The sequence below is a fragment of the Carcharhinus amblyrhynchos genome, chromosome 10, assembly GCF_965287045.1.
Source record: "Carcharhinus amblyrhynchos chromosome 10, sCarAmb.v2.hapA, whole genome shotgun sequence".
Taxonomy (NCBI): Eukaryota; Metazoa; Chordata; class Chondrichthyes; order Carcharhiniformes; family Carcharhinidae; genus Carcharhinus; species Carcharhinus amblyrhynchos.
Genome location: NC_137333.1, coordinates 67,177,794 through 67,201,691, shown reverse-complemented (window position 1 = coordinate 67,201,691; position 23,898 = coordinate 67,177,794). Strand labels below are relative to the sequence as shown.

General features: G+C 45.0%; 1 protein-coding gene across 1 annotated transcript in view; it reads left to right on the top strand.

Annotated features, from left to right (window-relative positions):
- The window catches only part of gucy1a2 (guanylate cyclase 1, soluble, alpha 2), a 166,308-nt gene that overhangs the window by 57,020 nt on the left and 85,390 nt on the right, over positions 1-23,898 (top strand). The gene's annotated exons all lie outside the window — the stretch shown is intronic.

The window sequence follows — 23,898 nt, the reverse complement described above, 5'->3', positions numbered from 1 at the left end:
TTCCTGTGTTACAGTAGTTTTACAATTTTATGTGGAATCTTTCTCATAATTAAGTGTGTAGTTATTAGAATAGAAAATAAACCTTTTATTGACAGTTAATTGTCAAATTCTTAGGGACAGAAGAAGACCATTAGGCTCATCATTTTTCTCTGTCTTGCATTGTAGTGCTAAACTATTTCCATAATTGGTTGTAAATTGACATAACAAGGAGCTCGCTTCCTCAGATACTTCAAGACTTGTTTATGAATATTCTTATCATGTACTCCCTTGCTTAGTTTGAACTTGCACAGGGGTGAGATTAAAGGGTTGATCTAAAGGTGAAAAGCGTGCAATCCTTAACATTTAAAGGAATTGGCTATTTGAGATTAAATGGAAGCATTGGAAAAACCGTTGCAGTTTTTTCAAAGGGACAAATGGATTTTTGAAAAGCTTTCAACCTCCTGAAAGATTTTATGGGGGAAAATCACACAGTCAACGAAAGGGTGGAAAAAGTATATAGGTCAGTGATGGAAAAGCACCGACGTAGTCCCTTGTTAGATGTCTAGCGAAGTAGATATGGTTGAGGTGAATGTGAAGAAGATTGCCTTGTTTCGAACCCCAGGACCTGACCAAAGGCTGCAGTGTACCAAATCTGTCAGGTGTCAGCGACTATACTGGATCCTGTCTTCTGTACAATGTTAGCAGCTTTTGGGGAAAGATGGTGCATAAATTTTTTTTAACAAGTAGGCTTACTGCAGCAAATTTACTGTGAATATCCCCCAGTCACCATACTCCGGCGCCTGTTCGGGTACACTGTGGGAGAATTTAACATGGCCAACACACCTAACCAACACATATTTCAGACTGAGGGGAAACTGGAGCACCTGGAGGAAACCCACACAGACATGGGGAAAATGTGCAGTCTGTGCACAGACAGTGACCCAAGCCAGGATTGAACCCAAGTCCCTCGCACTGTGAGGCAGCAGTGCTAACCACTGTGCCACCATAAGCATAGCAAGGTAAATCAACGCAACAATACCACAAGCTGGAATATGGACCAAACCTCCACACCATAAAGTATTCCCTGGAAATCTGTTTCATCTTTACTACTTTTTCACGTGAACCTCTCAGGTTACTGGACAAATGTGGATGAGGAAAACCATCCAGTCCATTTTAATACACCCATACAGAGATTTTAGTCACTTAAATGTAGATGCTGTTATGAAGTTTGACTCACCTCAAAGTTGCAAGCAGAGGTCAGGCATAACAAGTCCCAGAGACATCGTAGCGTGCACCCACTCAGGATTTTGAGTTTATTGGGCTGTGGATGGGCCAAGCAAACCTGTGCAGAAAGATGAGAAAGGCAGTAAAACTCATGTCATGTGACTGGGAGTGGCACACCATTGAGTGAAGTCAAGTCACAGGTAGGGTACGGGGCAAGGGGACAGGGAGAGGTCTTAGAAAAAGAGTTCAAGATAGGACACGGGGACTGGAAGAGCTCCCAGTTAAATCATAAAGAGAGGAGCAAAGAAACAGACTCCAGCAGAACAAGGGCTGTGGTTAGCAGACTTCCAAGTGAACAGGGCTCGGGGAGCCTGTCAATCCAAGAGGGTAGTAAAGAGTTGGTAACTCTGTCCTGTGGACCACTGGAGCAAAAATACCCCTTTTGAAGCAGTAGTGTTCTGATGGCGCGAATGAAAAGCGGAAATTGTGTGTGTGTGTGCGTAATCAGGAACCTAAGGGAACAGAATTACAAAGAACAAAGGACAAAGAACAAAGAACAACCCAGCACGGGAAACAGGCCCTTCGGCCCAACGAGCCCGCACCGCTGCATCACCCTACACCTATTCTACCCTGCATGTCTACGAATGGAACCCCTAACTTAGCCAGATTCAGGGGAGAATAGTGTCAATTTGGTAAAACCAATTAGCCTAAGAGCACATCTTTGGGGTGTGGGAGGAAACCGGAGCGCCCGGAGGAAACCCACGCAACCACAGGGAGAATGCGCAAACTCCCACAGACACAGGCCCAAATCCATGTATCTGCACAGCTAGCAGTGCTAGTCACCGAGCTGTTGCGGCGCCCGTCTACCGGTCCAGGATCAAGCACACACACCGACACGAAGTACTAGGCCACTCCCGGAACTTCCAAGAGCAGCCCACGCACGACCCGCCGTGTGCATGCCCCTCGTTTGACACGAGGTGGACCTCCACCTGCGGAATAAAAAGACAAAAACGTTAATCTTACAAGCCTGCCTTTCCGGTGTCTCCCGAGGTTCTAACCCTTATTTAATAACCCCTACCATAACCCTCCATCCTCGTTTCACTCATGTGCCTATCTAACTGAACCTTAAACGAGTCCAATGTTCCCGCCTCCACCACCCTACTCGGTAGCGCGTTCCATACCCCCACAACTCTCTGCGTAAAGAACCTTCCTCTCACTTCCAAATTATACCTCTCCCCCCTCACCCTTAAATCATGACCTCTCGTGTTTGTACCCAGTCTAGGGAGCAGTCCCTCACTATTAACTCTATCTATTCCCTTCAATATCTTATATACCTCTATCATGTCCCCCCTCAATCTCCGTCTTTCCAAAGAGAACAGTCCCAGTTTCTCCAACCTTTCCTCGTAACCCAGCCCCTCCATGCCAGGCAACATCCTGGTAAACCTCCTCTGCACCCTTTCCAGAGACTCCACGTCCTTCCGGTAGTAAGGTGACCAGAACTGGACGCAGTACTCCAAATGCGGTCTAACCAACGTTCTGTACAACTGAAGCATTAGACGGCAGCTTTTATACTCTATACCCCTTCCTATAAAGGCTAACATTCCATACGCCTTCCTAACAACCTTCTCAACTTGTGATGCAACCTTCATGGATTTGTGAACCTGCACTCCCAGGTCCCTCTGTATGTCTATACTCCTAATCTGTCTACCTTTTATCACATAGCTCCTCTCTGCATTATTCCTTCCAAAATGCATCACCTCGCATTTGTCAGGATTAAATTCCATCTGCCACCTATCTGCCCAATGCACCAACCTATCTATATCCTGTTGTATCACCTGACAATCCAGTTCAGTACCCGCCAACCCTGCCATCTTGGTGTCATCAGCAAACTTGCTGATCACACCACCTACGCTCTCTTCCAAGCCATTTATGTATACTACAAAGAGGAGAGGTCCCAGTACTGAGCCCTGCGGCACACCACTGGTCACTGGCCTCCAGCCCGACAAGGTCCCCTCCACAACTACCCTCTGTCTCCTATTACCCAGCCAGTTCTCAATCCACCTAGCTACCTGGCCTCGTATCCCATGCGCCTTAACCTTTTCTACCAGCCTACCATGAGGGACTTTGTCAAACGCCTTACTGAAATCCATATAGATGACATCAACGGCTCTCCCATCGTCAACCGTTTTTGTCACCTCCTCAAAGAATTCTACCAGATTCGTAAGGCAAGACCTCCCTCTAACAAAGCCATGTTGCGTATCCCTAATCAGATTGCAACGCTCCAAATGCTCATACATCCTACCCCTAAGTATTTTTTCCATTAATTTCCCTCCCACCGATGTCAAACTCACTGGTCTATAATTTCTAGGGTTGTCCCTGCTACCTTTTTTGAACAGCGGTACCACATTTGCTACCCTCCAGTCCTCTGGGACCTCACCTGTGTCCAAAGAAGAGACAAAGATTTGCGCCAGAGGCCCAGCAATTTCATCTTTCACCTCCCTAAGCAGCCTGGGATAAATACCATCAGGCCCCGGAGCTTTATCCGTCCTTACGCTACCTAAAAGCCCTAGCACTTCCTCCCTCGTAATAGATATCTCCTGCAACTGATCCTCAGCTCCCTCTAAGAGACCGCACGATTCCGAACCCCTCTCCTTCGTGAATACCGACGCAAAGTATTCATTCAGGAGCTCCCCCATTCCCTCCGACTCAATACATAACTCTCCACTCATGTCCCTAAGAGGACCAATTTTCCCTCTAACTACTCTCTTGCCTCTAATATAGGAATAAAATGCCTTTGGATTTTCCTTAATCCTACCAGCCAAAGCCATTTCATGCCCTCTCTTTGCCCTTCTAATTCCCCTTTTTAGCTCCCTCCTACTCTCTCTATATTCCTCCAGCGCACTCTCTGTACCCAGTCGTTTCGACCTAACATACGCCTCCCTCTTCTTCCTGACCGTCTTCAATACCCCCTGTAATCCACGGCTCTCTAATCCTACCTTTCCCATCCTTCCACTTAACCGGAACATACCTCCCCTGCAACCATTTCATTTTGCCCTTAAAAGCCTCCCACTTGCCAACCGTGGACTTTCCAGCTAACAGTCCCTCCCAATCAGTGTCCTGCAGCTCCCTCCTAATCCTGCTATAGCTCGCCTTTCCCCAGTTCAGCACACTCCCGTTCGGCCGGCACTCGTCCCTTTCCATTTTTAACCTAAAGTAGACAGACTTGTGGTCACTGTTAGCCACATGTTCGCCTACCTCTACCTCCCCCAATTGCGGGAGATCAGATTGAAACCCTGTGAGGTGGCACATCGTTGCTGCCACCCAGGCTGAAGTGAATTGTGGGGAGAATTCCAAGGCAAGATCTTTGAAGGTGAAGACTGGAATCCCTTGTGACAGAGACCAAGTTCCAACTCAGTTGAGTCATAGGGCGGGATTTAGCATTTACTGCACAGAGTGTTGGCTGCCTGTACAGTTAGGTTTCATTGCCAGATAATCAGTCCAGAAAAAAGTTGCAGGGGTGGCCCATGCCATCATGGTGGAGGGGTGTGGCTGGAAAAAGCCAGCAACCAAAGAGGGCACCCTGATTTCTGATAGCAAACACAGGAACTCCCCCACAAGCACAGGGGAATCTCCACTTCCATGGACATGGGGAATCCCCAAAGGACACGGGTGTCACTCCCAAAGACATGGGACCCCCTCCCCCCCCCCCCCCCCCCACACACACACACACATACAAAGGAAATCTCCCAATGGAGATCCCTAGAGAGGAATCCCCTTGGCACTGTCCCTTGGGGCAGTATCAGGATGCTAGGGCAGTACCAAGAGTGAGTGCCAGGGTGACAGGACAGTGGTAGGGGCAGTGCCAGGATGCTGGGGCAGGGCTGGGGAACATGTCACAGTACTGCCCAGGTATGTCCCTCCCCTCTCACCTTCAGCAAGGGGGGTGGGTGGTTACACATACCTTGGCATCCTTGGTAGTTTCCCTTCACACCTGGTTTCCATTTTTAAAAGACAGGTGTAAACATCACTGACGTGATGGGAAATTTCTAGGGGGGATGTGATACAGTGGGGAAGCCCACTATATTTATTTAAATATATTGAAATGAGGTTCCCAAACTTCCTGTGAGAATCAGAAAATGAGATCTCATCAATCGATGAGCTTCTCAAGATATTTTGCACCCACATTGTCATTTACACTCGTGGTGAATGCATATGCAAAATCACATCAATAGTGTTCACTGATGTCTGGGTGGATTATTGATAAATCGATGGTATCTGGCTTGGTTGCATTTGTCATTTATTGTGCAGTGTGGTGTGTTCAGTCGCAGGTAGCCCTTTAATTCACATGTCCCTCATATTGACCCTGAATGCGAATGTATAAGATAGATATTGTTAATGGTTTTATCTTTCTGACCTGGTAAGTAAAATTTAGTTTTGTTTGTTTAAGACTCATGGAATCTTGTGGTTTTATTCTCTTTGCAAGCATCTTGAAACTTAAACTTTGTCTACCTTATACAAAATGCTATTGGTCCGTAATAGGCTTACAAAAGTGTCTAAATCCCACTCAATTAATTTCTCCAGCAGCATAGAAGATAAAAATCTATTAAACGTAACACAGTCCTTGAATGGACATGTTTCTCCTGATTTCTTAACCTCTTGGCCTTGCTGTCTTACTATTGAATGGAACTTGAAAACTGATGAGATTATTGTCTGCTGTTCCATTATTGAATTCTTGTTTTTGACAGATCCTTTGAATTTAAAATGAAAACCTGCAGTAAAGGAACACTTTTTAACTTTTAAAAATTCTATTAATATGAGAAGGTCAGCTAACATAGCAAAATTACAGAGGAGATTGCTTTTGGGGCTAGTACCGGGGTGGCATGGTGGCAAATTGGTTAGCACTGCTGCCTCACAGCGCCAGGGACCTGGGTTTGATTCCTGGCTTGGGTCTTTGTGTGGAGTTTGCACATTCTCCCTGTGTCTGTGTGCGTTTCCTCCGTGTGCTTCGGTTTCCTCCCACAGTCCAAAGATGTACAGGCTAGGTTGATTGGCTGTGCTTAATTGACCCTGAGTATCAGTGGGATTAGCAGGTAAATGTGTGGGGTTACAGGGATAGGGGCTGGGTGGGACTGGTGTTCATGCAGGCTCAATGGGCTGAATGGCCTCCTTCTGTACTGTAGGGATTCTATGGACTCTTGAAGGGGAGTATTCTGAGCACACAGATTCTAAAATACAAAATGCAGGTCAGCCTTCCATTTTACAATTGGGATGAAAGGCAAATGTTGCTCGTTGTTCCATTGGCCTTCGTAAAACCAAGCAGCATGGGATCATTTGTACCTGTGGAAAGACGAGAATATCCATTTATGCTCACAAAATGTTGCTCAATGTACAAAAGTCTCTGCTTTTTGTGATTATGACACTGTTTCCTCTTTCTTTTATATATTTCTGACTGTGTCTCAGGTGTGTTGCGTTATTGATTTGCTGAATTTAATCAACGGAATAACTTTTGTACAATCCCAGCCTATCACACTAACGGCCTATCCACTGTAGAGTGAAGGGGTTAATGGTAAAAATATCTAAATCACTCTGAGTTCTGATTTAAGTGGAATAAGCGAGCTGAGGGCACACACATAGCATCACCATGCAGCTCTCCATATCCAGAGGCCAAGGAATAATGGGTGGCGGGGCGGGGCCGGGGGTGGGGTGTGGATTGGGGAAGCGGGAAGTGTGGAGACAATGTGACTGAGATTGCAGAGGGAGGGGAAGTCTGGGACATCAATGACCTGAATTGTTTTTGCAGGGTGACTTCTTCAGTAGCTGAAGAGTAAGTTGTGCTTAGCTTCAAACTTCTTGAACCTCAGATCTGCCCTCGGAGCTTCATATTACTCTAGCTTTTCTTTTGGGGTAAATGGATTTGGTGCTCAGCGAAAGCCTACGATTTATAATGGGACTTGTGCTCATGGTTATCAGCAGCTAGCAGCAACAAAAACAAACACGTTTCCTTGATGTTCAATGTCAATATCGCCCACCTCAATACCTTCAGGGTTACCATCAATCAGAAGCTTATCTGAACCAGTCATATAAATACTGTTGCTATAAGATCAGGCCAGAGGCTGGGAATTGTGCAGCAAATAACTCATCTCCTGACTTTCCAAAGCCTGTCCACCATCTACAAGATATAAGTCAGGAGTAGTCTGGAATATTCTAGATGATTGCAGCTACAACAACATTCAAGAAGTCTGACACTATCTAGGACAAAGTAGCATGTTTAATTCGCACCCCATCCATCACCTTAAGCATTCGCTTCCTTCTCCACTAGTGCACAATGTCTGTAATCTACAGTGTGTACCATCTGCAAGATGCAATACAGCAACTTGCTAACTGCATCCTCCAAACATGTAAACCTCTACCACTAAGAAGGACAAGGGCACTAGATGTCTGGGAACACCATCATCTGCAATTTTTCTTTCAGGTCATACACTATCCTATTTGGAACTATAATGGCATTCTTTCATTGTCACTGGGTCAAGAAGCTGGAATTCCTTCCCTAACTGCACTGTAGGTGTACCTACACCAGATGGACTGCAGCAGTTCAAGAGAGTCGCTCACCACCATCTTCTTAAGGCAATCTTGGATGGGTAACAAATGCTGGCCTTGCCAGTGGCGCTCACATTCCGCAAATTTATATTAATAAATCTGTGTTTCATAAATTTATAATAATAAACCTTGACTGTCATGCATTTTCACCAGCAGACAAGGGCTCAAAAATTTTTGGATGCAGTTTTTTTCAGTGACGTATAGATAAACATGTGCAATTTTGTTTTGGCTTCTCCTATTTCTCTTGGGGCTGCCTGAATGCTGGTTGATCATCTGCCTCCATCTAATTCTGTCAGTCACCCATTCCAATCCCGCTGAATATAAGTTTCTCGGCACTGCAGCTTTCTATCTGGTTTTAAAGCTTCCCCTTCTTTCTCTTCCCAGCTCTCATGCTCACCTCCTCACATTTCCTCACTCTCTCTGCAAAAGGTGACTATGGCAGTTCAATCTTCACCAATCCTCGGATGTATTAGTTGCTGATGTTTCCTTTCTCATTAATCCACACATTGATCTCAGCAGCCGTATCTCATTTGTCTCCAATCATTTTTCTTCCCTTTTAGTGTTGTCTAAGATTTTGGACTTTATACAAGGCTAGTCTCATAATTGTCGTGTAGATTCTTCCTTGAAGTCTCAATTGTACATTTTCTCTCACCTAACACTCCAGTGTATCTCTTCCAATTACCCCAACCAAAGCTAATCTGTTGATTCCTCTCCATTTCCGTTCTTTCATCTTCAGCTATCACTGACTCCTAGTAAGTAAAGCTACTCATCTTCTCCAGATCTTCACCCATAATCCTTGCATCTTCACCCAGATCCCCTTCCCTCAGCTCAAACTGACTGTTCCTATATTGAGGCTGTGATACACTCATCTCCATACCCCTGTCTTCCGATGCTTTTCTCCAGATACAAAGTTATGTGCTCATCATCCTCACCAATGTTCAGTATCATCTTAAAAAATCATCGATCATGGCACTTTATGTTTCACTTGCTCAGTTGCAACATCCATGACAAGCAAGAAGAGGAAGGAACACATTGGTGCAATCCAATTTTGCCTTCAAAGCTCTGACTCCTCCCCCTATACTGCTTCTTATTCTTCCCTGGCACACCTTGCACGTGTCCAGTAACTGTCAAGATCAAGCAGTCAAAGAATTGAAGGAATTGTTGAAGAAGGCATGGTAGTTAACACTGCTGCTTCACAGCTCAAGGGACCTGGGTTCGATTCCCGGCTTGGGTCACTGTCTGTGTGGAATTTGCACATTCTCCCCGTGTCTGCGTGTGTTTCCTCCTGGTGCTCTGGTTTCCTCCCACAGTCCAGAGATGTGTGGGTTAGGTTGATTGGCCAAGCTAAATTGCCCCTTAGTGTCCCAGGATGTGTAGATTAGAGGGATTAGCAGGGTAAATATGTGGGGTCATTGGGATAGAGCCTGGGTGGGATTGTTGAATGGTTCAAATGGTCTCATTCTGCGCTGTAAGGTTTCTATGATTGTCTGTGAAGTGGAATCAGTCAGGGTTAAACAAATGTAGAAATGAGTGCAAATTGGAATGCAAAGACATTGATTGCTAGGGACAGATACCTGGGCCGGAATTCTGCCCAAAAAATTCGAAGTGTTGAGCTTGTGTGAAAACTGGAATTATTTTCGCTATTTTTTTCAGTGGGGGTTCAGAGAAGAATCTCCCATGCTCTGTGCACTGCAGAGGTCACCAGCATGCATTTAATTAAAAATCAGTGGGTGGTGCCTACTCCCGCTGGAGAGGTTGGCGGCATAGCGCTGAGTGGGCCACTGTACATGCACCGATCTGTCAGTACCGAGATTGACAAATGCACAGTAACTCTCACTGCCGGTCCCTCAATCCATGGCCAGCGCTATTGCTGCCATCCCCGTGACCCCCGCATTGCCAGCCACCAGCGCCCCCACAGCCCGATTGCTGGCCTCTTGATTTATTCCTGGGCCAGCCTGGAACACCGTCCCCCCTCTCCCTGCGATATCCCAATCCCCAACCAGGCTAACCACCCCCACCCCTCCTCCCACTTCCATTGATAGGCCCATCTGGCCCAGCCCATAGGTCCTGCCCTTTTTGCACTGCCCCATACCTGATGGGCAGTGCCAACATACCCCCCCCAGGCATTGGTGCTTTGCCCCTTAGGCAGTGCCGTGGGCCCAGTCTGGCATTACCAAGGTGCCAATGCTGGGGCACACCCCTCGCTGCCCAAACATCTGGGAGCCTCCGATTGCCCCCCCCCCCTTCACTCCAGAGGTTGGGCTGCTAGTTCCCCTTTAGTGGGGAAATACTATGATCGCTACTGGAGTGAACCACTCTGATGGGGGGGGCGGTGCTAATGGCCCTGGAGCCTTAAGTCCTATCATTTAAATGATATGAAAATGACCATTTAAATTGTCTTGGCACCTCCCCGCCGATTTCCAGCACAGAGCTGGCGCTGCCGGAAATCCAGCGTTGGAAGAAGCTATCGGTGCGAATCCCACAAAACGGCTGACGTGAGAATCTTCCGGCTCGCTGTGCTAAGTAATTAGAGCAGAGGGATGGGAGTATCACTCCCTCTGATTCTGGACAAAATATATGAAAATCTGGACACCAGAAAGGGACAAAATAATAACTTGGGAACAGCAGCTGCTAGAGCTAGATTAATAAAAGATGTGGGAAATGTACATCAGATCAAGGAGAGGGTGTTGTGACCATAGTGAAGGCAATGAAAGCAAAATTGTTTAGGAATGTGGTAAACCAGGAGAGAACAGGTAGCAGCAAATAAAGAATGATAACTAGAATCGATCTGGTGAGGTCAGAACAGCACTAAAAAATGAAAACAGCAAAGCAGAAGGACTGGATGAGATCCCAATGGAATTATGAACGTGCCAAGGTGAATTTGGAGTCCAGGTTCCTGAACAAGCTACTCAGTTTTGTTATGATAAGAGAAGAAGTCCCGAGGTGAAGCATTTTGATACTAATATTCAAAGGAAAAAGGCGGACGTTCAAGATTGCAAAACCTACCAAGGAATTAAAGTCCTCCATTCATGCTTCAAGATATGTGAGAGAGCCATAGACCAGATACTGAGAAAAATAGTGGAAATCCATGAAGGTCTGATGGATTGATGTCCGGAAGCAGTACCACCAATGCCGTTTTTGTTTAAGACAAGTGATGGGGAAATATTAGGAAGTTGTATGCAGCAAGATAATTATATTCATTGATCTAGACTGGGTGCTGAGAGAGAAAGTCTGAAGATATACTAAAATTCGTGGAGTCCCTGAAAAGTACCTATGATTATGGATGAATGTGTGCAAAGCAGGCAGAAATAATAATGATCTGATTTTTAGTTTACAGCTATAATTGAGAAATTACAAATCACTTTGGACCTCGCGTCTGGTTATTTTTGAGGTCTGTCCCCTCTCATTTAGTATCTTCAACTCAAGTGAGGCTTGTGTGCATGTAACTGGATGCTGACAAAGTGATGTTTTTGTTCTTGTTCTTGAATGAAGAGTTTGCAGAGGTGGAAACTGAACAGGAATGAGTTCCATGCTGCTAGAAATCTATTTTCAAGTCCATTGCTGTGAAACATACATTTTACCCCTGCTGCTGAATCACATGGACCGATTTTTCACAGTCGGAGCAAATAAAACGTTTCCTTTTCATACTTTGTATTTCCCATTAACCAGGCTACCTTGTTTCACTCATGCAAGGGAATAGAAGCTTCAAAACATCTCAGCTATTCCTGCATGGAGTTGCTATGACACTGTCATTTTCTGTCTGATTTGCCTAAAGGAATTGTATCATGCTGGGCTTTAGATCCACTGTTGATGACAATTGGACACTCTTTAATGTTGAGGTGGGAAGAGGATTTTATACTTGCACAAGGAACTCACTGGTCGGTAGTCAGGATCAAGAGCTCCAACTGGTTACGCCAGTGATTCTGAGGCCGGCTGTGGAACCCCCATTGCTGCCCAAGTTATGATCAGTTAATTCAACAGTGACTTGAGATTGAACCTGTGGCCTTTCATCCGTATAGTTCAGCAACACTGAACAGTTAGGCAGTTCAAATTTAACATTTTTGATTTTTTAAAATATTATTGAACAATTTGAAAACTGAGCCTGCTGCTGATATATGCAAAGGGTAAATCTTTCAACCATTATCGTAATTATGAAAACTAAAGTTGTGCTTTGCATATTTTACCGGATACTTCTTACAAGATAAGAATTCATTGACATGATAGCGTATCCACTTCCATTGACACCATGCACCCGTCATTTTACTCACATCTCTGAATAGAATTGGATCTGTGAAAATTCCTTCATGCTGTCTTCAAGAACTCCAGTCGTTCATTTGTGGAACATACGCGTCACTGGTCGGCCAGCATTTATTGCCCATCCTTAGTTGCCTTTATTCAGAGGACCACTGAGAGCCAATCACATTGCTCTGGAGTCACATGTAGGCCAGACCAGGTAAGAACGACAGATTTCCCTCCCTAAAGGATATTGATGAACCAGAACTCATGGTGGAGATTGATTTTATTTCCTAGGCACTTGGTGGTATTTATGTAGCATGGAGTGAAACATGTGGAAGTGAGTTGAAGAATTGTGCAAAGATTCTCCCTTTTCCATGCAGACACCTTGGAGAGCATGTCAACGTTTCAATAAATGCGGAAATAGTACTTATTTCATTGCTATTCTACCTAGGAGGCATAGTACAATGTTGCGGAAATGTTTTCTTAAAATTGGATAAAAATTGCAGAATCCTGTTTGTTAGTATTGTGATTACATCGTAGAATCCCTACAACACAGAAGGAGGCCATTTGGCTGATTGAGTCTGCACTGATCACAATCCCACCCAGGCCCTATTCCTGTAACCCCCACACATTTACCCTGCTAATCCCCCTGACACTAGGGTCAATTTAGCATGGCCGATTAACCTAACCCACACATCTTTGGACTGTGGGAGGAAACCGAACACCCAGAGGAAACCCACGCAGACGTGGGTAGAAAGTGCAAACTCCACACAGACAGTGATCTGAGACCGGAATTGAAGCTGAGTCCCTGGCAGTGTGAGGCAACAGTGCTAACCACTGTGCCACCACGTCACCCCTCAGGAAAGTTGCCATAGTCTCAGATGACCATAGGCTGTGACTAGGATGATTTAACCTAAAGATCACCACACCTCAGGCGAGGAGCAAGGTTGGGAAGTTGGGCCCTTCATGAATAACCTCCAGACGGTATGGGAATTGATCCCACACTGTTGGTCTTGCTCTGCATTACTAACCAGCCATCCAACTAACTGAGCTAAACCCACCATAGCATAGCATAATTACATAGCAAGAGGGTTAATGTGATTGAATTGAAAAGCTTAGCATTGATAGGAAGGAGGTATTAGTGGTTTTAGTGGGTTTAAAAGTGGATAAATCCCCAGGTACCTGGTCCCTGGCTGTTTGCAGTGTACATTAATGATTTAGATGTGAATGGGGGTAAGTATGCAGATGGTACGAAAATTGGTGATCTAGTAAATAATGAGGAGGAAAGTCTTTGATTACAGGACACTGTAGATGGGCTGGTCAGATGGGCAGAATTGTGGCAGATGGAATTTAACCCTGAAAAGTGTGAGGTGATGCATTTTGGGAGGACTACAATAGCAAGGAAATGCACAATGATGCTGTCAGGCTTTGTAAATCGCCTCCAGCTGTGACCTTAACTATTTAAATCACCTGTCCATCTTCTTACAGCAGGCAGCCGAATCAGGTCACTGTCCACCAATTGTGCCGGAGGTGAAGGGGAAGGGGGAAGGGGTGGGAGAGGGATGGGGGTGTTGTTGTTGGTATTTGTCACCTTGACAAAGCTCCCCATTTTATTGCCAGCTGCCCCGGCACTAGGATAATTCAGCCCACTGAGTCGGTGGGGAACTCACATTTAACAAATTACTTTGAAATAAGCAGTAATTAAGAATAAGAAAGGAAATTGGATTTAATGGAAGGCAACAGCATTAGGAAGGCTTCATGGTCAGATATAAACAAACCACCCACCATAGCCTGTAAATACTCAGTTTTATTTTAGATCCAACGCAAGTGCAGATAATAATTATGTGCAATAAGTTTCCATAGCACCAAGAGAAAGAACCTATGAGATTTTAACAAGCTTATCTCAGCTATATTTTTTTTTCCTAATGATCTAATAAAAGGTTTAATCGTTAAATTTTAGGCATGTGAATTTTGAGAATGGCATTAGATTTTAAATTTTAATTATGAAAAATTATGGGCTGAAGCACAACAGAAATACTTCAAAATAGTAAGGGTGCAATCTCACCGACCGTTCGTGCCATGCTCCCACTGCAGCGAGGTTGGAGAATTTGGCACTAGCCAAATCTCCATTCACTGCAACAGGATGGGAAAATCCTGCTGGTGTGAACGGCTATAACATTCCGGCCTACAGCTTCTGGAATGTGTGATGGTGAGGAATCCCAGCCTTGAGGATAATTGGTTTCTACTCCATTCAGGGAAAGCACTGAAACAGGAATTATGATACATAGAACCATTGAGACATCACAGCACAGAAGGAGGCTATTCAGCCCATTTTGTCAGTGCCAGCCATAGGACACCCTGGTGCCCTTTCTAATCCCACCTTCCTGCACCCAGCCCATTAGCCCCGTAGCTTACAGCACTTAAGGTACTTTTTAAAAGAGTTTAGTGTCTCTGCCTCTACCACCAACTCGAGCAGTGAATTCCAGACACCCACCACCCTCTCTGTAAAAATGTTCTTCCTCATGTGCCCTGCCACTTATTTTAAATCTATGTCTCCTGGTTCTAGAATTCTCCACCAAGTGAAACAATTTTATCCTGTCCACTCTACCTCTTCTCCTCATAATCTTGTACACCTCTATCAAGCCACCCCTTAGCCATCTTTGTTCCCTAGGTAGCAACTTTTAAAGATTTTTTTCAGTCTTCAGTGTAGTTGAAAAATATTGCCACAGTGGAAGCTAGAGAACCCAAGAATAAGGGGGCAGTTAGTGCAGCGGGCTGGGAGAATCCCACGGCAGGTGATGCACAGGATTTGCGCATGCATTCCTGCAATGATAGCATTTCCCAGCGCCGGATTTCCGGAGGCATCTTCTCCGCACCACAAATTGGTGGGGAGCTGCATAATACACGCACATAGTAATTTAATTATCTTTTAACTGCAATTAGAGGGCCTGGGACTGAAGTCTTCCCCTTCCCTTCTCAGTCTCTCTCTCTCTCCGCCACCCCCCAACCTCCGGAGTATTTAATTCCAGCAGGGATTATATACCTCTTGTCTTTCATAGAGCTGGCAGGCACTCTGCATAGGGATCAGTGGAGGAAGCAGGGAGGCTTCCATCAACTCATCAGACTGACTAAAACATTTGATCCGGACCTTCAGAGCACCCTCCGTGCTCTCATCCCACGTACTCACCGCATTGGAGAGCTCTACACAAGGCAAACACACCTGGCTGTCCCATTGGCAATGGGACCCTTTGTGAGAACCTCTCCAGTTACGTCGAGGGCATCCTGAAACCCATTGTACAAAAAACCCCATCTTCTTTCATGACCCTACAGACGGCTACAGAAAGTCAGCACACATGAAGCAATTGAACCAGGAGCACGCCTCATCACAATGGATGTCTTGGCACTCTACACCAGCATCCCTCATGATGATGGCATTGCTGCAACTGCCTCAGTACTCAATGCCAACAACTGCCAGTCTCCAGATGCAGTTTTACACCTCATCTGCTTCATCCTGGCTAACAATATCTTCATCTTCAACAACCAGTTCTTCATCCAGACACATGGAACAACCCTGGGGACCAAATTCACACCTCAACATGCCAATATCTTTATGCATAGATTCAAACAAGACCTTTTCACCGCATTGGACTTTCAACCAATGCTATACACTAGATATATTGATGACATTTTCTTCCTTTGGACTCATGGCAAACAATCATTGAAACAACTATATGATGAGATCAACAAGTTCCATCCCACCAGCAGACTCACCATGGACTACTCTCCAGAATTGGCTTCATTCTTGGACACACGCATCTCCATCGAGAACGGTCACCTCAGCACTTCACTGTATCGCAAGCCCATGGATAACTTCATGATGCTCCACTTCTCCAGCTTCTATTCTAAACACGTTAAAGAAGCCATCCCCTACGGACAAGCCCTCTGTATACACAGCATTTGCTCAGATGAGGATTGCAACAGACATCTACAGATACTGAAAGATGCCCTCAAAAGAACAGGATATAGTGCTCGACTCATTGATCGACAGTTCTGGCACACCACAGCATCAACCTCCTCAGAAGGCAAACATGGAACATGGTGGACAGAGTACCCTTTGTTGTCCAGTACTTCTCTGGAGTCTTCAACGTGTCATTGATGAAGACGAACATCTCACCAAGGCCATCCTCACACCCCCACTTCTTGCCTTCAAACAACCGCCCAACCTCAAACAGGCCATTGTCCACAGCAAACTATCCAGCTTTCAGCAGAACAGTGGCCACAGCACCACACAACCCTGCCACAGCAACCTCTGCAAGACATGCTGGATCAGTGACACGGATGCCATCATCTCACGTGAGAACACCATCCACCAGGTACACGGTACATACTCTTGCAACTTGGCTATTATTGTCTCACTGATACACTTCAGGAAAGGATGTCCTGAGGCATGGTACATTGGGGAGACCATGCAGACGCTATGACAATCACTAGGCAGGAGTGTTCCCTTCCTGTTAGAAAACACTTCAGCAGTCAAGAGCATTCAGCCTCTGATCTTCAGGTAAGTGTTCTCCAAGGCAGCCTTCACAATACATGACAGCACAGAGTCGCTGAGCAGAAACTAACAGCCAAGTTCTGCACATTGAGGACGGCCTCAACCGGGATCTTGGGTTCGTGTCACACTATCTGTAATCCCCATGACTTAACTGGGCTTGCAAAATCTCACTAACAAAGGTTGGAGGTGTTGAGGATAGTGTGGAGGGATGTCAGAAGTTGCAGTGAGACATTGATAAGATGCAAGACTGGGTGGAGAAGTGGTAGATGGAGTTCAATCCAGATAAGTGTGAAGTGGTTCATTTTGGCAGGTCAAATAGGATGGCAGAATATAATAATGGTAGGACTCTTGGCAGTGTGGAAGATCAGAAGGATCTTGGGATCTGGGTTCATAGGACACTCAAAGCAGCTACGCAGGTTGAAGCTGTGGTTAAGGAGGCGTATGATGTACTGGCCTTCATCAGTCAAGGAATTGAGTTTTGGAGTTGAGAGATAATGTTGCAGCTATACAGGACCCTGGTCAGACCCCACTTGGAGTACTGTGCTCAGTTCTGGTTGCCTCATTACAGGAAGGATGCAGAAGCCATAGAAAGGGTGCAGTGGAGATTTACAAGGATGTTGCCTGGATTGGGGAACATGCGTTATGAGGATAGGTTGAGTGAGCTCGGCCTTTTGTTCTTGGAGAGACAAAGGACGAGGGGTGACCTGATAGAAGTGTATAAGATGTTGAGAGGTATTTATTGAGTGGATAGTCAGAGGCTTTTTCCCAGGGCTGAAATGGTTGCCACAAGAGGACTCAGTTTTAAGGTGCTGGGGAGTAGGTACAGAGGAGATGTCGGGGGTAAGTTTTTCACTCAGGATGTGGGTGCGTGGAATGGGCTGCCAGCAACAGTGGTGGAGGTGGATTCGAGAGGGTCTTTTAAGAGACTTTTAGATAAGTACACGGAACTTAGTGAGATAGAGGGTTATAGGTAAGCCTAGTAATCTCTAAGGTAGGGACATGTTCGGCACAACTTTGTGGGCTGAAGGCCCTGTATTATGCTGTAGTTTTTCTATGTTTTCGTGTTTCTAACTGTCCTGGCTGGAGACAGTACACATCTCTTTAACTTGTGCTTGGCCCTCTCTCCATTGTCATTGTCCATTGTCTGTACCTTGAAGACTTGATTACCTGTAAAGACTTGCATTCCAATCATTACCTTGAACACAAGTCCTCACTCAGCTGACGAAGGAGCCTGAGACTCCAAAAGCCAGTGCCAAATAAACCTATTGGACTTTAACCTGATGTTGTGAGACTTCTTACTATGCTTACCCCAGTCCAATGCTGGCATCTCCACCTCATCATTTCCTTGTTCATCATAACTATCTGCCCAGAGAGTTATGGGAAACCAGGGGCCTATATTCACTTCCTTATTGTATATTTAAACTCTTGGGGAGCGGCGATTTCATCAGAATTTAGCAGAGTGTTGGTCCCAGTGAGAAAAATGGTGAGTTTCTCTCCATAGAAACAGTTTGGTTTCCTCTCCTGATCTACCACACTGTCTAAAGAACCAGCTGGACGAGTTTCACAGGGGCCTAAGCGTGCCAGCGAAGCCCGGCTGCACTGAGATTGGTGAGACATGTTTAAAGAGTGGTCCCATTCAGAACATGAATGATCCACACCCCCCTGCCCACCACAGAGATCTCCAGGGCATCTCCCCCCCACTGATTGGAGTTGGCACTTCACTCCCAAACCACCTCCCCACCACAATAGTCAGGATACCTCCCCCCCTCCAACTGCCCTGAACATCAGGCCGTTTCCCCCTAACCCTCCACCCTCACAGTCACTGCTGACACCCAACTTTCCAGCCCCCCCACCCCTTCAAATGACCATCACCAGTATTCCCATTAGGATCCACTCCGGAGCTTCTTCTTGGCACAGGTTGGCATGGTGCCAATCTGCAATGACACGCAACTGCCTGACCCATGTCCCTCTTCCCCAGGTGGCTATATTCACTTTTACACCATCGGGGGTTCCCCATGGCAGTCACATCCGGGTGAACCTGTTGTAAACGTCACATCGGCACGGTGTGAATATATGGCGGGGGCTCACAATCTGGCAGGAGGGGAGGGCATGTTAATTATATTGAAATCTATTAAAATGTAGGCACAAATCTGATTATGCCATCGGTGAGGGGTGGCAAAATTTGGAAGTGGCGACCTTGCTAGTGAGACTCACGATTTCAGGGATTCCCCATATCTTGAGCCTAGGCCAGGCAATCTCACGGATGGCCAGTGTGGGCTCAAGATCCCATGTTCAGATACTGACTCTCTCAGTCTATTTCTCAGTCTAAGCTGTAGTGTAGCAATGTTCAGCAGTTGTCATTGACCTGAGCTGCTCTTCGTAGATTATTCATTAATGTGAGCTGCTCCTTTGCTTGAATTGATAGTCGCAATGTGTAATTAAGCAATTAATGCCACCGCGTGGATTTGATTGTGGAACCATCCAGAATGAATCAATAAATACCAAGCTTTGATGGACAAGGGTAAAGGATTGTGGAGCTAGTCATGAGTTCTACTGGAGGTTTGCAACTCACTCCATTCATTACAATGTGGTTGCTTTTGTATTTGTTCATTTGTTCCAGCTGCAAACTTATAAATCTATGTTAAACTGGGTCAGCAAGTTGGCTTCTGGGCATTGTCTTTCCCAGAATCTAAATTAAAACAAGAAAAATAGAAAAGCCTTATGTTTCAACCTTGCTGGTTTCCTACAGTATGGGCAGCACAGTGGTTAGCACTGCTGACTCACAGCGCCAGGGTCCCGGGTTCAAATCAGACTTGGGTCACTTTCTGTGGAGTTTACACATTCTCCCTGTGTCTGTGCGGGTTTCCTCTGGGTGCACCAATTTCCTGCCACTGTCCAAAGATGTGCGGATTAGGTGCATTGGCCATGTTAAATTGCCCCTTAGTGCCAGGGGAACTAGCTAGGGTAAATGCATGGGGTTATGGGGATAGGGCCTGGATGGGATTGTGGTTAGTGTAGACTTGGTGGGCCGAATGGCCTCCTTCTGCACGGTAGGATTCTATGAGTATCGACCCAGGTTCTTTCCCAATTTGAAAAAGGAAGCTAAAGTATGGCTGGTGTTTGTACTGTATTTTGATTGCTTTTCCTGTTCATTTATTTTCATAGCTATAGAATTGACAGCTGAGCTATTAAAATTAGATTATAATTATCATTTTGTTGCTAACAAGTGCCTCATTTCAGCTGCTTTCCAGAAACAATGGAAATTCTAAAAAACAGAATGAACAAGTAATCTTGCCCAAAACCTGAAGCGCAAATTGACTGTTGACAAAAAGCAACATGTCGTAGATGCTGGATCTGAAATGTGATGCTGTAAACACTGTGAGCCAGCATCTGTCAAGACAATACAAAACCTTTCCCCACAACTGAAAGATCAACATAGAAAACAGAATGAGAGCAAGAAAGGGGGAAGAATGGGGGTGGGAAGATAATGATCACACATGGGAAAATAAATAAAATGAGTGACCTTGGATGATGAACATAAGATATTGATCGATACTGCACAAAATAAAAGGGGTACGCTGAGAGAAATCAAAGGCACAGCAGACATTTAGAAGAGAAGGAATGATGAATGCTGCAGAAGTGCTGGTTCCCAAAGATCGGTGACGAAGACTTGGAACAAATAATAGTTTATTCACTAGCTGTTACATATTTGTACTCTGCCCATGCTCTGTGGAGAGCGCTCTCACTTCTGATCTCTTAAGTAACTGCATCATCACATGAGCACTCAGTCTACACGTTCTCCATTTAAGTTTGGACAACTGGTGCATGCAAATGTTAATTATTTGCAAATCATTTTATAACATACAGACTGAAAAGGTGAACAATACTTAACTATTTACATAAGGTGAAATATGGATTAAGCTATTATAGCTGGTGCATAGTCCATCACGTCTCCTATCTCCCCCCCCCCCCCGGCCCAAACCCTGGTCTGTTGTGTAAAGAGGAAGGACAAAGAGCTTTGTTGTTGAGCTTAGTTGTTGACTAGTTTGCTACATTGTCCTGGAACTTTGTGTGGGGTGTGATCATACGCCCTGAGCATGTCATTGTGCCAGTTGATTGTGCTCTAGGTGTTTTCAGGCTGGTGTCCTCAGCACTGTGCTGACAAGGGCAGACCCTGTGGTGACACGTTTCACATGCTGAGGAATACAGTAGTCTGTGTGATCTGGGTACACTTGCCCCGGAGATGCTTGGCTGAGCTTACTGCCCATTCCACAAGCCATTGGACTGTGGGTAAAGGAGGCTGCTCGTGATATGCTCTAAGTTTGGTGTGTGTGCAAATTCAGTGGAGACTAATTGGCGAGTGTTCTGTCATGAGCCTCTGAGGGAATCCGTGTGTGGCAAAGTGTCCCTTGGGCTTGATGCTGACTGTGTTACTCATCATGTTTGATAGCTAGTCGAGTTCAAACCACCCAGAATATGAATCAATTATTGTTTACCACTTGTATAGAAATTCAGCTGCAGTGAATGGTTATGGCCAGTCCAGGACCTCACGTAGATGCAGCGGTTCTTTTATTCCATGTGGTTTGAATGCATTGCACTGTGCACGTCAGGAGACTTTTGACATACATATCACAGAATCACACAATGCAGAAAGGACACTTAGGCCCATCGACTCTGCACAGTTACGTGGAAAACACCTATCCTTCCTACCTAATCCCATTTACCAGCACTTGGCCCATGGCTTGAATGTTATGCCACCCCAAGTCATTATCTAGGTACTTTTTAACTGATGTGAGGCAACCACCTCCACCAACCTCCCAGACAGTACATTGCAGATCGTCACCATCCTTTGGGTAAAAAAGGTTTATCCTCACATCCTCCTAAACATACTGCTCTTCACCTTGAACTTGTGTCCCCTCGTAACACCATGATCTACTTTTGTAACACACTCCCTTGCCTGGATGGATGGAGCTCCAAAAACACCTAAGAAGTTTGACACCATCCCAGAGAATGCAGCCCACATGATTGGCATCCTGTCCACAAATATTCAATCCTTTTACTACAAATGCACAGTGGTAGCAGTGTGCACCATTTACAAGATGCACTGCTGAAACTCTCCTTGGATCCTTATACAGCACCTTCCAAACCCATGAGTGCCACCATGTAAAAAAAAAAGGACAAGGTGTTTACACGGGAACACCACAATCTGGAACTCCCTCTCCATAACACTGACCATCCTGACTTGGAAATATATCACCGCTCCTCCATTGTCCCTGGGTAATAATCTTGGAACTTGCTCCCTAACAGGACTGTAAGTATACCTACATCTCAGGGATGGCAGTGGTTCAAGGAGGCTGTTCACCACTACTTTCTCAAAGGCAATAAGTGCTAGCCCAGCCAGTGAAGCCCACATCCTGTAAATTAATAAAAAGTCTAAAACAACTGTTCACCACTACACTCTGTGTACTGTCACTCAGCCAGTTCTGTATCCATGCTGCCGCTGCCCCTTTTATTCCACAGGTTTCAGCTTTGCTGGCAAGCCTACTATGTGGCTTGTTATCAAACACGTTAGGAAGTCGGTATATTATCAATCGCATTACTTTCATCAATCCACCTTGTAACCTCAACAAACAAAACTCAATCACAGTTGGATAACCTTTCATTAGAATATGATTTGCCTTCAATAAATCCATGCTGGCTTTCCTTGATTATTCTACTGCTGCTGCCTAAATAACTGTTCATTTTGTTCTGGATTATTGTTTTTCCCAGGTTAAACTGACTGGTCTGTAATCACTGTATTTATTCTTGAACTATTTTTTGAACAAGGGTGTAACGTTTGCAATTCTCCAGTCCACCACTGATCTAAGGAGTGTTGAAAGATTATGGTCAGTACCTTCACAATTTCCAACATTGTTTCCCTCAGCATGCTTGATGCACCTCACTCACTCCTGGTGAATTGTGAGCTGTAGGTACTGTAAGCTTTCCTAATACCTCTTCTTTATCAATTTTACACCATCTAGCATCTGAACGACTTAATTTCATTTTGACTTTGACAACATCTTTTTTGGTAAAGACAGATGCAAAGTACTAACTTAACACCTCAACTATGGTCTTTGTCTGCATGTGTTTATTCTTAATGGCATCCCATCTCTTGCTACTGTTTTACTATTTATATGCCCATGGAAACCACTTTTGAATTAATTCCCTTAATGTTAACTCACTGTCTCTTATACTCTCTATTTGCTCGATTTTCTTTTGTAGCTTCCCTGCTGATCATTTTATATTCAGCCTGGTTCTCATTTGTATTATCTAACTGGCATTCAGCAGATACACTCTTTTTCTGCTCTATCCTATTCTCCATCTCTTTTGCTGTCCAATCATGGGAATGCTATCCATCTTTACCCGAACCATCTCCTCTTTAAAAGGAGCTAATTGTTCAATGCAGTTTTGTCTGATTCAATCTACCTGGGACAGATATGTTCTCAACCCACTGAAATTGTCGCTCCTCCAATTAAGTATTTTTACTCCAGATGCACCTTGCTCTTTTCTGTAGCTAATGATCAGAAAGAGATGGAGAACCTGGTGAAATGGTGCAATGACCATAACCTCTCAATGTCAGTAAAATGAAGGACATAGTGATTGACTTCAGGAAGTGTACTGGTGGACATATACCTGTCTACATCAATGGGATGAAGTGGAAATGGTCAATCATTTCAGGTTTTTAGGTGTCCAGATCACCAGCTTGCCCTGGTCCCTCCATACTGACGATATAGAGATGCTGGCATTGGACTGGGGTAAACACAGTAAGAAGTCCCACAGTAAGAAGTCCATACTGATGCCATAGCTACAAAAGCCTACCAGCACACATACTTTAGCAGGAGGCTCAGGAAATTTGGCATATCCACTACGACTCTCACCAATTTTTACAGATATACCATGGAAAGCATCCTTTCTGGATGTATAACAGCATGGTATAGCTCCTGCTCCGACTAAGAATGCAAGAAATTACAAAATGTTGTGAATGTAGCCTAGGCCATCACTCAAACCAACCTCCCATCCATTGACTCTGATTACATTTCCTGTTGCCTCAGAAAAGTAGCCAGCATAATCAAAGACCCCATATGCCCAAACATACTCTCTTCCATCTTTTTCCATCAGCAAAAAGATACAAATGTGTGAGATCACATATCAATTAACTGAAGAACAGCTTCTTCCCTACTGCCCCCAGGATTTTGAAAAGACCAACTTGTTTGAAGCTAATCTTTCTCTACATCCAAGCAATAACTGTAACACTGCATTCCACACTCTTC